The sequence below is a fragment of the Zingiber officinale genome, chromosome 4B, assembly GCF_018446385.1.
Source record: "Zingiber officinale cultivar Zhangliang chromosome 4B, Zo_v1.1, whole genome shotgun sequence".
Taxonomy (NCBI): Eukaryota; Viridiplantae; Streptophyta; class Magnoliopsida; order Zingiberales; family Zingiberaceae; genus Zingiber; species Zingiber officinale.
In genome coordinates this window covers 14,649,647-14,663,209 of record NC_055993.1, presented here as the reverse complement: position 1 = coordinate 14,663,209, position 13,563 = coordinate 14,649,647, and the positions used below count along the sequence as shown (strand labels likewise).

General features: G+C 43.8%; 1 non-coding gene across 1 annotated transcript; it reads left to right on the top strand.

Annotated features, from left to right (window-relative positions):
• The first annotated feature begins 1,935 nt into the window (after positions 1–1,935).
• On the top strand, positions 1,936–2,041 carry LOC121978908. The gene has a single exon (XR_006111234.1). It is a non-coding gene; the product is annotated as a small nucleolar RNA R71 (small nucleolar RNA).
• Positions 2,042–13,563: the final 11,522 nt, after the last annotated feature.

The following is a 13,563-nucleotide window of genomic DNA, read 5'->3' as shown; positions in this document are numbered from 1 at the left end:
AATAATAAAAGTGTTCGACTTGAACTTTACTAGAGAAATAAAATGATAAACGAAATGATGAACTAAAATGAAAAACCTTTGGGTTGCCTCCCAAGAAGCGCTTGTTTTAGGTCTTTAGCTCGACCCCATTTTAGTTAGTGTGGACTAAATCCATGGAAGCACGACTCTCCTCCTAGGGTTAGTGCTCCAGTCTGCGTCTTTAGTTTTGCTCGTGCAGGACAAATGTACTTCTTATTGCTCACTGGAGGGAACCTCTCTTGGAAACTGCATTTCTCAACTTTGTGTATGTTCATCTTGCTAGAATTTCCCTGAGAAGAGGAGACACAGTTAGAAGAATCATATAAACCAAATTCTAACCTTTCTTTACCAATCTTCAAGGATAACTTGTGACTTTTCACATCAATGAGAGCTCCAGCGGTGGCAAGGAATGGTCTCCCAAGGATGATTGATATCTTAGGATCCTCCTCCATATCCAGGATAATGAAATCTGTGGGAACGATGCATCCGCCTACTTCTACTGGTACGTCTTCCACTATTCCCATTAGGTATCTACATGAATGGTCAGCTAATTGCAATGCCATAGTAGTCAGTTTAATGTTCTGGAGTCCTAGCTTCTTACATAATGAGTATGGAAGTAGGCTAACGCTGGCTCCCAAGTCACAGGAAGCTCTCTGTATGAGTTCAGAACCAATTTTGCAAGGTATGGAAAAACTCCCTGGATCCTAAAGTTTTAGCGGAATATTTACCATAAGTAGAGCGATGTAATTTTCCGTTAATGCTACGGTCTCGAAGTCGCCCTTCTGCCTCCTGTTAGATAAAATACCCTTTAAAAAGTTTACGAACTTCGGCATTTGGTGCAGTGCATCTATCAGTGGTAATTCTACATAAATTTTCTTAATCTTCTTCAGGAATCGGTTGAACTCTTCATCCTTTTAGGATGTTATCAGTTTCTGAGGGAAAGGAATAGTTTGCCTTTGTGGGGGAATTTGAAGAGTTCCTTCAACTTTCTTGGTGATCTCCTCTCTATCTTTATTCTGAATTTGATTGGGCATTAGGGGAGAGGGCTCTTCCTCTGAGTCAAGTCCTTTCTGAGTAGTGATTTGGGGGTCTCCCAAAGTTCGTTCGCTCCTCAGCTCGATGTGGTTATAGTGTTCCATCGGATTTATATCGAGCTTTCCTGGAAAAGTTCCCTGTGCTCTTGAAAAAGACTGGGCTATCTGGCTATCTTACATCTTCTGATGTTTTTCAAAATTTTCCAGTCTTTGAGTCAATTGCTTGATCTCATTCTTCATCTCTTTTTGCTCTGAGAGAGCTTCTTCAAGCATCTTTTCGATTCTGGACAATTGTGAAGGTTGCTGTTGTTGATAAGTCTGTTGTCCAGATGAGTAGCTCTATTGCTTAGGTTGATAGCTTTGTTTTGTTGGTCCTTGGTCCTGATTATTTCGGTATGAGAAATTTAGGTGATTCCTCCATCCAGGGTTTTATGTGTTGGAGTACGAATTATTTTACTTTTGGTTGTAACTGACTATCGCATCGCATTGCTTAAGTTGATTTATCTGTGCTTGTATTGGCCCTAGGGGGCAAGTATCTTGAGCGTGATCTGTACTACCGCAAGTTTCGCAAACACATACTATTGCATTGGCCGTATTATTTCCCATGACCTCAATCTTCTTGGTCAGAGCGTCCAGCTTTGCAGACGTGAGTGTGACTGCATCTACGTCGAATTTTTCTAACGCCTTTATTGGATTCCATGAGAAAGAACCACCAGATCTTTCAGTTGCCCACTGATGGTGGTTCTGTGCCACATTCTCTATGATCTCTTCAGCTTCATCAAGGCTCTTGTTCATTAATGCTCCTCCTGCTGCAGAATCGAGGGATACCTTCATGTGATAGTTGATTTCATTGTAGAATGTGTGTAGAACCAACCATTTCTCAAGGTCATGATGGGGGCACTGTCTCAACATACTTTTGAACCTGCCCCAGGCTTCAAATAATGATTCTGACTCTATCTGTTTGAAGCTTGCAATCAAATTCCTCATGTGGGCAGTTTTGCTTGGCGGGTAGAATTTGTCCAGAAATTTTTGCTCACACTGCTCCCAAGATGTTATGCTATTTACTGGAAGAGAATTTAGCCACTGCTTGGCTCTGTCTTTCAGGGAGAATCCAAAAAGAAGTAACCTTATTGATTCTGGAGGGACCCCATTCACTTTCAAAGTACCACAAATCTCGTAGAAAAGTTCTAAGTGATGGTTTGGATCATCATGCGGTACCCCTCCAAATTGATTCTGTTGAACCATGTGGATTACTGCAGGCTTGATTTCAAAATTGTTAGCTTCGATTAACGGTCGAGTAATACTAGACCGAACCCCACGTGCATAAGATGCTGCGTAATCCTTCAACAGTTTGTCAGCCATTTCTGAAGATTCTTGTACGGTTTGAAATGTTTTTTGTAAGTTTCTTCTCCTCAGGAAAGTCCTATCGATCTTTGGATCGAACAGTAGAAGTTGTCCTGAAAGATTAGCTCTTCGCATGCAAAAACAAGATATGGAAATATAGTAAAGAAGAGAGATGAAATAATAATATATATACTTTTTAGGCATTTTAATAAAAAAATGTAGAAAATAAAGAAAAACAAAAATACAATTATTTATCTCTAAAATGCAAAATATTATAAAAAGGAAAGATAAAGGAAAAAAAAATAAAGTCTAGTCTAATCTAATATGATTTTCGCTAATGTTATAGACGCAGTCCCTAGCAACGATGCCAAAAACTTGTTACGATTCCGCAAGTGCGCGGATTCGTCGTCAGTAATAAAGATTATTGATCCCATGAGGACTGGTTATAAGCACTAGCAATGATTCACTTAGGATTAGCTAAACTACCGATAGTTGTAAGTTATCTAAAGGAAAGAGATTGGGAAATGAAAACGAGAACTAGGGAAGAGAGAGTAATTAACTTGGTTTATGAAGAGTTCTAGGAGTTTGGTTTCATTGTGGTGGTATTGATGTATCACATTCTATCCTTTACTCATTGTCCATCAACATGCATTCGCCGGAAACTAAAGCAACCATCCTTAAGCACTAAATAGAGAAGATCCCTGTGAAATCCTATCACGGTTAACCCCTGTCACTAGGGCGCTTCGGTAGATCACAAGAACGCAACTCTAATTGGTGTCATTAAGGATAAAAATAAGAGCTTGGTTTGGTCTCTTGCTTCCTTGTGGAGAAGTTGCCTCTCCTTTTAAGGAAGTAGCCTAGATGTTCGTGAACGGGTTAGCCCTATCACTAGGGCTCCTCGGGTATACGATCTAAGATACTCTCTCTATGAGGTTAGCAATCCCTACACAATCAATTAATACGCAACAAGTCTCATGCATAGTAGTTGAAACAAAGCAAGCGAAGTCATTCAATAAATAAAGGCATAAATGTGAGTCTTACATCAAAACCAATCCACAACTACTCCCTAATCCTAGAACAAGGAATCTACTCCATACACGTCGGAGAAAAATCCGAAGACATAATGTAATTAAGCATACAATTCTCAAACAAGAAGAGAGAAAGAGAAAGGACGCTTATCCAATGACGACAAGTGATCTTCGGATCCAATCTTTTGCTTCTGGAGTTGAAGTGGTGATGAAGGATCGCTGGACGGAGGTCCTGGACAACGTGGAACGACACCAAGGTAATTCTCCCTTTGACGGCTCACCCCCCCTCGAGGAGAAGTGTTATAACCCTTTTATAGGCTAGGGCACGGATGCGGTGGCACGACCATGTCGATATGGCACGGTCATGCCTTCTTTTGCCTCTGGCCGTGATGCACGGTTGTGCCAATTGGCACGACCGTGTGTATCTGGGGCTCGGCTCCTGGGGCACGACCGTGTAGGATTGCATGACTGTGTGTTGCTTGGCTGCGGTCATGAGGGGGGGGTACGGCCATGCAGAATTACACGGCCATGCAAAGATCCATCCCTGTTTGGCCGCACGGCCGTGCAAGAGTTGCACGACCATGCAAGAGTTGCACAGCCATGCACTACTCTTCTTCTGTTTGGCCACACAGTCGTGTGAGGTTGCACGACCGTGTTCTCTGCCTCATTCCGATGCGTCGACAATCGTTGTTTTTGCTCCGAAAGTTATCCCTGTCAACACAAAATCAAACAAAGGGTAGATATCCGAACAAAAGAGTATTCATGATGAGTATATGATAAAAGAGATAATCATGCAAATAATATATACATATAAAGCAAGTGAATGTGCGTTAAAATATGCATAAACAATCATAATATTTACGCACATCAACAACATTTTAACAGTCTGTTATAATAACAACCATGTATTAGAGAATATTCCTCTAAAACCTTCTTCAAGGACCATCATGTCCCCCATCAGCCGACCACCTATAACAACACATTTCTTCATTAACCTTAGTGATAACATAAACTATAAACAACAAAACAGGTATACACATGGGTAAATGGAAGATTCCTCGGACGATTATGGCCTATTGCCTAGATCGTACCCTCTCTTTTACCTAACAACCTCTGACACAGTCTATTACCTCATGATTATGTAGGTTATGTGAGGTGGTATATACAAGGGGAGTCCTCTCTGTGATGAAGGTACGCTCTCTAGAGATCTAAAAATCATCCTCGTGCACACATCTACTATTGTTCTTCATTCACCCGCTCGAGCTTGTACTAACTTGAATGTTGGAGAGCCTTCGCCAGAGACTCCCCCTGGTTTCTAGACACTGACGTTTTGTTGGGTTGTTTCTATGAGCACAAGATTAGAGAGTGTGCATGTAGGATCAAAGGTAAACTTCTTCTCAGAGGAAAATGTCTTCTACTAGTCAGCCACCAATCCACCGTGCCCAATGCGTCATCTCTGCAATTTTCAGACAAGATTACATTTTCCACTGTCTATGGAAACTTTCACCTGGATATGAGAATCAGAGATGGAGGAAGCTGGAAGACTTACTACTATGACCTTAACACAAGAAGACCTAGATCTACTTATCAATGCTCGAGCCCAAAGACTGCTGCAACAACAATAACAATAACAAGGAGCTACCGGTGGTAATCTGCCGTCACCTAATCTCATTACATCAACAACGACTCATCAAAGGGAGAGAGCACGAGGGAAGAAGGGCTGGCTTATCTGGTGCGTGAGTCTCACTCACTGGCTCCCCGCCACCGAGCTCTCTTTCTCATGTAGCTTGAGCATATGGAGTGAGAAGGACCACACTAGGAGTCTTCTGGAGAGGCACTTGTCCAGGATAGGCGAAGGGGAAAGGCTCCGACCCAGTATAGCTCCCCCGAAGAAATTAATACCTCTTTTGCTCAAAAAGTGCTAGAAGATAAGCTGCCAAAGTACTATTAAATTTTAGCAATAGGGGAATACTCAGGGTTGATTGACCCTGAGAATCACCTCCTTAAATTTAAGCACACTGCCCTTCTCCATCAATTTACTGATGGGGTCAAATGCTGAGTGTTCCTCACTACATTTGGTGGTTCATCGCAAAAGTGGTTTAAACGACTACCTGCTAAATCTATTCATTGTTTTAAGGATTTCTGCAAGGTGTTCCTTCATCACTTTGTCAGTAGCCGACATTACTAGAAGACTCCCTTGAGTCTTTTCTCACTCAAACAAGGGCCCAAGGAATCACTAAGGGACTATATTAAAAAATTCAATCAAGTGGCTATGGACGTCCCTTCAGTCACTATCAAGATTTTGATGAATGCCTTTTCTCAAGGGATCAGTAATAATGATTTCTTCGTCTCCTTGGTTAGGAGACCACCGAGAAATTTTGATCATCTGTTGAACTGGGTGACCTAATTCATCAATGTTGAAGAGACGCAGGCCACCCTAAGGAAAAACGCCACTACATCGGCCCCAGCTTCAACGCCCGAGCACCGAGCATTACCCACCCCTCCACCTAGAGGACCTCGGATAGCTCCTCAACCTCATCATCAAGAACCACAACCACAGGTCGTGCAGCATATGGGGGTCGAGCAAGAAAGATATCTGGAACCCCCTCAAGAAGCCCCAAGACGGTGGTGTACTCTCCACCGATCAACTACCCATGACACGTAGGATTGCTATACTTTGGCCAATCGCTAGGGTGGCAACCAGAGATTTTGTCGGCGCACTTCGTCACCCAACTGCCGACCCTAAGGATGACCAAATGTCTCTCCCAGAAGAAATCAGCACGAGGTCGAACAACATTAGAGGAAGCTGCCACCACCAATGGACTGGACTCCCACTCCAGCTTGAAACCAACCAGAGATCTCGACCCGGCAGAAGGAGAACCACAATAATGTTGCTTGGGGTAACATTAACATGATAGCTGGGGGTCCGATCGATAGAGACTCCAACCGCGTATGGAAGTCACATGCCCAGTGTTTAGAGATTCATGCGATCGGCTATAGTAAGGAGCAGGTGGTCGGGCCCGATATTAGCTTTAGGCCGAAAGATTTGGAGGAGGTGGAAATATCCCATGATGATACATTAATAATTAAGGCTGTTATAGCCAATTATAATATTTACTGTACTTTTGTTGACATAGGTTGCTTCGTTAATATCATTTTCAAAAAAGTATTCGAACAATTGCAGATAGACTCGAGTGAGCTTCATCCCATGGTAACTCCTTTGTATGGATTCATAGTTAATGAGGTACAACCACTCAGCCAAATAAAACTGGTCATATCTTTAGGGTCTGTAACATAAAAAACGTCAGTGCTGGACTAGGGAAGGGGTCTCTGACGTTGACCCTCTGACACTCAAGTCAATCATTAAAAAAAATAGAAGGAAGCAGAGCAACAGTAAGCACAAGCATGGATAGTGAATAATGTGTACCTCCGTCGGTGCATGGACCCCCCCTTTATATAGCGCCCTAGCACGTGATGTACACGTGCCTTAAGGCATGGGCACACTTCCTTAATCATCCTATGAAAGGATCTGTTAGAAAAGTATCTCTGACATCATACCTTAATAGGGCATGCAAATCCCTGATGACACAATAGATGCTTCCGTTGTATGATCTGCCTATTGACCATGCCTCGTTATTAGTGTCATTATCTCTCAAAGGGATATCCAGAGATATGAGAGGGGTTCCATTATTTGGCTGAGCGAGGGAGTCGCTCAGCCAGGGATCCCTGCCCGGTCAACCTCTGCTGCTTCCCTGTAGTGACTTGGTTCGGTAGATTGTTTCCGCCCGATCGGACGAGTGCTCCAGTCATCGTAAAGTTCCTCCGATCCGTGATAAGCATCCGATGTTCTTGCCATATTGCTCTTGGTTGTACGGGCGTTCTGCTAGGACCAGCCATTTATCGATCGGACACTTCATGCCCGATCGACAACTACAGTAAACCTCCGCTCGACCCACTTTTAGTGAGTTAGTTGGTTCTCTGGCGTTGACCACCTTGACTTTGACCTCCACATTGACTATTATCCCTGCCCTTGACCCACACTTGGTGGACCCCTCCTTTATCACTGTATCACAAGTCTTTCCCTCAAGTCTAGTCGAAGGAGGTTGGAAGTCTGACTGATTGGACAAGTAGTGTCTTGGGTGTCTTTCACATACGATCGGACATTCTAGGTTCAAACGCACCGCTCAGCTACCACTTGCTTCCATGGGCTTAGATCCGCTGCTCGACTATCATATAACATGGGTTTATAGTTGCCGCTCGGCTATATCTTAGTTTGAGTTGTGTGTCTTGTTGGTGCAATCTTAGGTCAAGGTTGACATGGGTGACCCGACTCGAGTTGACCTGACTCGAGGTATATTTTGATGTTTGACAAGAATAGAGAAGTTGTATTTTGATGTTTGACAAGAATAGGAACTTGGGGGATTGTGGGTGCAACCTTTGGTCAAGGTTGACTTGATTGACCCGACTTGAGTTGACCTGATTTGGGAAAAGTCCAAGTATGGAGACTTGGCACGGGAAAAGTCCAAGCAGGGAGCTTGGCACGGGGAAAAGTCCAAGTATGGAAGCTTGGCATGGGAGGTCGGAGAGGGCTTGGTAGCTCGTTCTCCGGACTAGGTCAGAGAGGGCACGGTAGCTCGTTCTCTGGACCGGACGTGGAAGTCGGAGAGGGCTCGGTAGCTCGTTCTCTGGACTGGATGGAGTTGGAGAGGGCTCGGTAGCTCGTTCTCTGGACTGGATAGAGTCGGAGAGGGCTCGGTAGCTCGTTCTCTGGACTGGATGGAGTTGGAGAGGGCTCGGTAGCTCGTTCTCTGGACTGGATAGAGTCGGAGAGGGCTCGGTAGCTCGTTCTCCGGACTAGGTCAGAGAGGGCTCGGTAGCTCGTTCTCTGGACCGGACGTGGAAGTCGGAGAGGGCTCGGTAGCTCGTTCTCCGGACTAGGTCAAAGAGGGCTCGGTAGCTCGTTCTCTAGATCAGGAAGGCTTTAGGTTTAAGGCTGGGAAATTGGATCGGTCTGCTGACCGATCCAGTGATACTATGAGTATCTGGATCGGTCTGCTGACCGATCTAGTGATACACTGATTCTCACTGTGGGTCATCTGATCGGCCTGGTGACCGATCAGTAACCAAACAGTAGCTTTCTGTAAGTTATCTGATCGGACGGTAGACCGATCAAGAAGCGATGGGATTCAGAGAATAATAGGGAGGATCAGTCTGTGGAGCGATCCACCTATGGCCTGATCGGTCCACAGACCGATCAAGGATCGTAACCAACTCTCTGTGAGAGTTGGGATCGGTCTGGGGACCGATCAGCGTAGGGCCTGATTGGTCCCCTGACCGATCAGATCCGCCCTGGACCGATCAGGGTAGAGCCTGATCGGTCCAGGTCTAGCCGTTGAGTCACAACGGCTAGATTTCTGCTTCTTCTTTGTCTTCTTCGCAGGTGCAGGATATAAGGGCCTCTACATCAACAGTGCTGGGAACTGATTACTCTTCTTCCTACTTGCGATCTGAGCTTTGTTGAGCTCTCCACTGCTGAAGCTTCGTGTGAGCTTCCCTCGGCTGGGTTTCCAACTGAACAGTTGCTGCTGTGGTTGGCATCCGTGAAGTTGCTGCTTCATCAACAGTCGACGAGAAGGCAAGCAAACTAGTGTTTTACATTCATATTGTTCGTGACTTCTTGCTGTATTTCTTGTACTCTGATCTTGTTGTTGCAAGAGAGGTTGTGGCGAGGTTTCTCCACCTAGAAGGAGTTTTTATTAGCCGGTGTTCTGGGGTCTCATCCACCGATGGATTGATAGGATTCGTCCACCTTACGGACATGCCGAGGAGTAGGAGTATCATCTCCGAACCTCGTTATATCGTCGCGTTTGAGGTTTGATCTTCTCCATTTTCGTTTCTACTTTTTATTTCCGCTGCGCTAACTCAAATTGTAGGAAGAAACGAGAATTTGGGGTCGGCTATTCACACCCCCCCTCTCTAGCCGTTATCCGAAGGTCCTAACAAGTGGTATCAGAGCGAGGTCGCTCTTCGTCGGATTAACACCCGGGGGAGCACGAGCTAGTGAATGGATCAACTTGGAGAAGGCATCACGATTCCACCCTTCTACGATCGTGACGACTTCGCGTATTGGAAGGTAAGAATGAAGTATTTTCTTATGACTAACCTAGTAAATTGGAATTGTGTACAAGTAGGTTTTATTTCTCCGGTGGATAAAGAAGGAGAACCTCTCGAGAAGAAGAAGTGGACGAAGGAACAAATCCACCAATCCATAATCAACGACGAGGTAACGAAAATCTTTGAATTTTCATTACCTAATGATATCTTGTGTAAGATAGGTGGATACAACAATGCCAAGGAGTTGTGGAACAACTTGGCTAAGTTCCATGAGGAGAGCTCCAATTCAAGTTATGAAGAGGAGTCAAGTGAGTCAAGTAGCTCACATCATGGAGGTATGGAATTAGAAGTTGAGGGCTACTCAACATCTAAGGAAGAAGAGGAGGAGAGTTCTTCTTCAAGACTGGAGCAAGAAGAAGAAGCCTCTACCTCCGGAAGGGATGAAGGAGAGAGCTTATATCCATCCTCAACCCTAGGTAACTCAAGCAACTTAATTTCAAGTAAATTACATATAATGTGCTTTGAGTGTAGGGAATATGGGCATTACAAAAGTAAATGTCCAAAGAGGATTAGGAAGACTCCACCGGCACCAAAAGTCAAGGAAGCCGGAGTCCCAATACGCAAGGGCAAGGAGCACGTGGTGTGCTTCCAATGCAAGCAAAGGGGACATTATAGGAGTCAATGTCCAAGGGGGAGGCAACCTTACAAGGACAAGAGATCAAGCTCATCTATGGGGGGAGCTAAGGCAAACCCTAAGGTATCCTTTAAGGCACATTCTTGCAATTCTAATAAGACACATGCTAGTAGTTTTATTGCAATTGTCAATAGTGATAAGCATGATAACCATAGAAACCGATACATGTGCTTAGGTGCCAAACACGTTAGCCTAGATAAGGACAATACTAGAAATGCCAACCCTAGAGTTAACTCATCTAAGGTTAAGGAAAACCTGGATAGGAATCCCAAAACAACTAGACATATGCCTAGGAATACCTCAAAGAAAAATGGAAAATTAAAGCTTGAGGTATTAAAGAAGGAAAATCAAGTCTTGAGGTCAAGACTTGACACTTTAGAAAAGGCTCTTAAGAATTTGGAGAAGTCAACTCTAGGGTCTAAGGGTAAAAAATCAAAGCCCAAGGACATGAGAAATTTGGGTCACAAACCTAAGTCTCAAGTGGTCAAGCCCGCTTATCATAATGTTCCATTCGATTATGGAACAAGACCTAGGACTAGGAAGACCATCACCAAGGTCACAAGGGGAGTCACCCCTAGAGTTGATCTTGATTAGTCCCAAATGACCAAGGCTTTAAAGCCTAGGAGGGTCATTATGAGGGTTGCTAGGGAAGTCATCCCTAGTGAATATTTAGTGAACCCAATGAGCTCAAATAGGTATTGGGTTCCTAGGAGCGTGATTCCTTCACGCTAGATGGTTTAGGGTGTGCCAACCTTAATTGGATAGGTAGTTAACATACTCATGGCAAAAGGTGGCATTTTAGGAATTTTCAAGGTGTAATCAAACCTTGAAAATGAAATTAAAAATTATTCCTAAGGTGATTAGGATGTGTCAACCACATTTGAGGAGTTTTCTAGGGTCAATCTAATTGGCACATAGTGATCTAAAAATCTTTAGTATATGACTTTAGGTCTATTACACTTAGGAATATAGAATTTATGACAAAATTATCAAAATTATCAAAAATGGCAACTAAGGGTAGAATTAGGTATTTTCTATACCTTTATATGTTATTTGCCATACATTGTTTGTCATATGCCATGTCATGACATCATATTTATTTTATTATCATTTGAAATGTCATGATAATACTTAGGTTAGTTATATGTAATGCCTTATTTAAGTTTCATACTTTATGCCATGACATCATGACATTGGCACATATTTCCACTTATGATATTATTTTATGCCATGCCATCATCTCTTGCATTTATGATCAATTAAATTGATTTAAGGATAAAAACACAATTTGATATGGAGATCTAATTGTTGTTTAGAAATTGCATGAGAACTTAGCTTAAGATGACCTAAACTCATATCTCACATCAAAATTGACTTGGATGTGTTTGATACACCTTAAATGTGTGTGAGATATTAGGATTATGAGTTAGGATCAAGGTGCATAGTTCTTGTACCTAGATGAGCCTAATTCGAAATTGAGGAACATAGGGAAAACTTGTGTACAAGTCATGTACATTTAGCCCTAAGATTGTGGTCCTAAATTCAATGGTTTAAAATCATTTCAAAATTGATTTGAAAAACCCTGATGAAGCTTTTCTAGTGATAGCATTCATCATTGAGCAAGTTGATACAAAGATGGATTAACCTTGAGCTATTTCAAAGTCTTTCGAACTTTGTATCAAGATTTAAAAATGGAAGTTATTTTCATAGAAAACTATTTTTCCATGATAATATATGTCATGAGGAATGTATCCTCAAAATTTTACAATTTTTGGAATTTTCAGATTTTTAGGGTTTCAATTTCGGGAGAAAAATCAAACTGATCGGATGTGGACCGATCGGGGACGTCGATCTGAAGAATCTAGACGGTGACGACCGGGAAGTGTGGATCGGTCTGGTGACCGATCCAGTGGAGGCCTGATCGGTCTGGTGACCGATCAGAGCGTGCCAAAATGCTGATTTTCGATTGTTGTCTGAAATTTCAGCTATGGAAGTTGGTGCTTTAGATTTCTAAAGGGTTGAAACTCTCCAAGACATTGTTGGTGCAATGGTCAAGGAGGAGTTGACCTTTAGGGGGAGTGTTACCTATTGGTCAAGGGGGAGTTGACTTTTAGGGGGAATTTTTACTCGTCAAGATTTCTGAGGATGAGTGATATGGGATTATCACTAAGTTGATTGTTGACTTTAGTATCAAGGGGGAAATTAAGGGTTTCAATGAAAGGTATGAGACTTTCATTAGGAAGAAACTCTTGACCTTGATTCACTCTTTTTGATGTGTGTCAAAAAGGGGGAGAATGTTCGAGGAAGAACATTGGAGAACTATTGGAAAACCTAAGTTAGGTTATCGGGTTAACCTAACTTGATTATGGTTTTTGTCAAACATCAAAAAGGGGGAGATTGTTGGTGCAATCTTAGGTCAAGGTTGACCTGGGTGACCCGATTCGAGTTGACCTGGGTGACCCGATTCGAGTTGACCTGACTCGAGGTATATTTTGATGTTTGACAAGAATAGAGAAGTTGTATTTTGATGTGTGACAAGAATAGGAACTTGGGGGATTATGGGTGTAACCTTTGGTCAAAGTTGACTTGGTTGACCCGACTTGAGTTGACTTGATTCGGGAAAAGTCCAAGTATGGAGACTTGGCACGGGAGAAGTCCAAGCAGGGAGCTTGGCACGGGGAAAAGTCCAAGTATGGAAGCTTGGCATGGGAGGTCGGAGAGGGCTCGGTAGCTCGTTCTCTGGACTAGGTCAGAGAGGGCTCGGTAGCTCGTTCTCCGGACTAGGTCAGAGAGGGCTCGGTAGCTCGTTCTCTGGACCGGGAAGTCGAGAGGGTTTAGAGCTTGGAACGAGGAGTCGGAGAGGGCTCGTAGCTCGTCTCCGGACTAGGCCGAGAGGGCTCTGAGCTCGCTCGACCGGACGAAGCCCGAGAGGGCTCTGAGCTCGCTCTCCGGACCAGGCCGAGAGGGCTCTGAGCTCGCTCTCCGACCGGACGTGGAAGTCGGAGAGGCCTGTGAGCTCGTTCTCCGGACTAGGTCAGAGAGGGCTCGGTAGCTCATTCTCTAGATCAGGAAGGCTTTAGGTTTAAGGCTGGGAAATTGGATCGGTCTGCTGACCGATCCAGTGATACTATGAGTATCTGGATCGGTCTGCTGACCGATCCAGTGATACACTGATTCTCACTGTGGGTCATCTGATCGGTCTGGTGACCGATCAATAACCAAACAGTAGCTTTCTGTAAGTTATCTGATCGGTCGGTAGACCGATCAGGAAGCGATGGGATTCAGAGAACAATAGGGAGGATCGGTCTGTGGACCGATCCACCTATGGCCT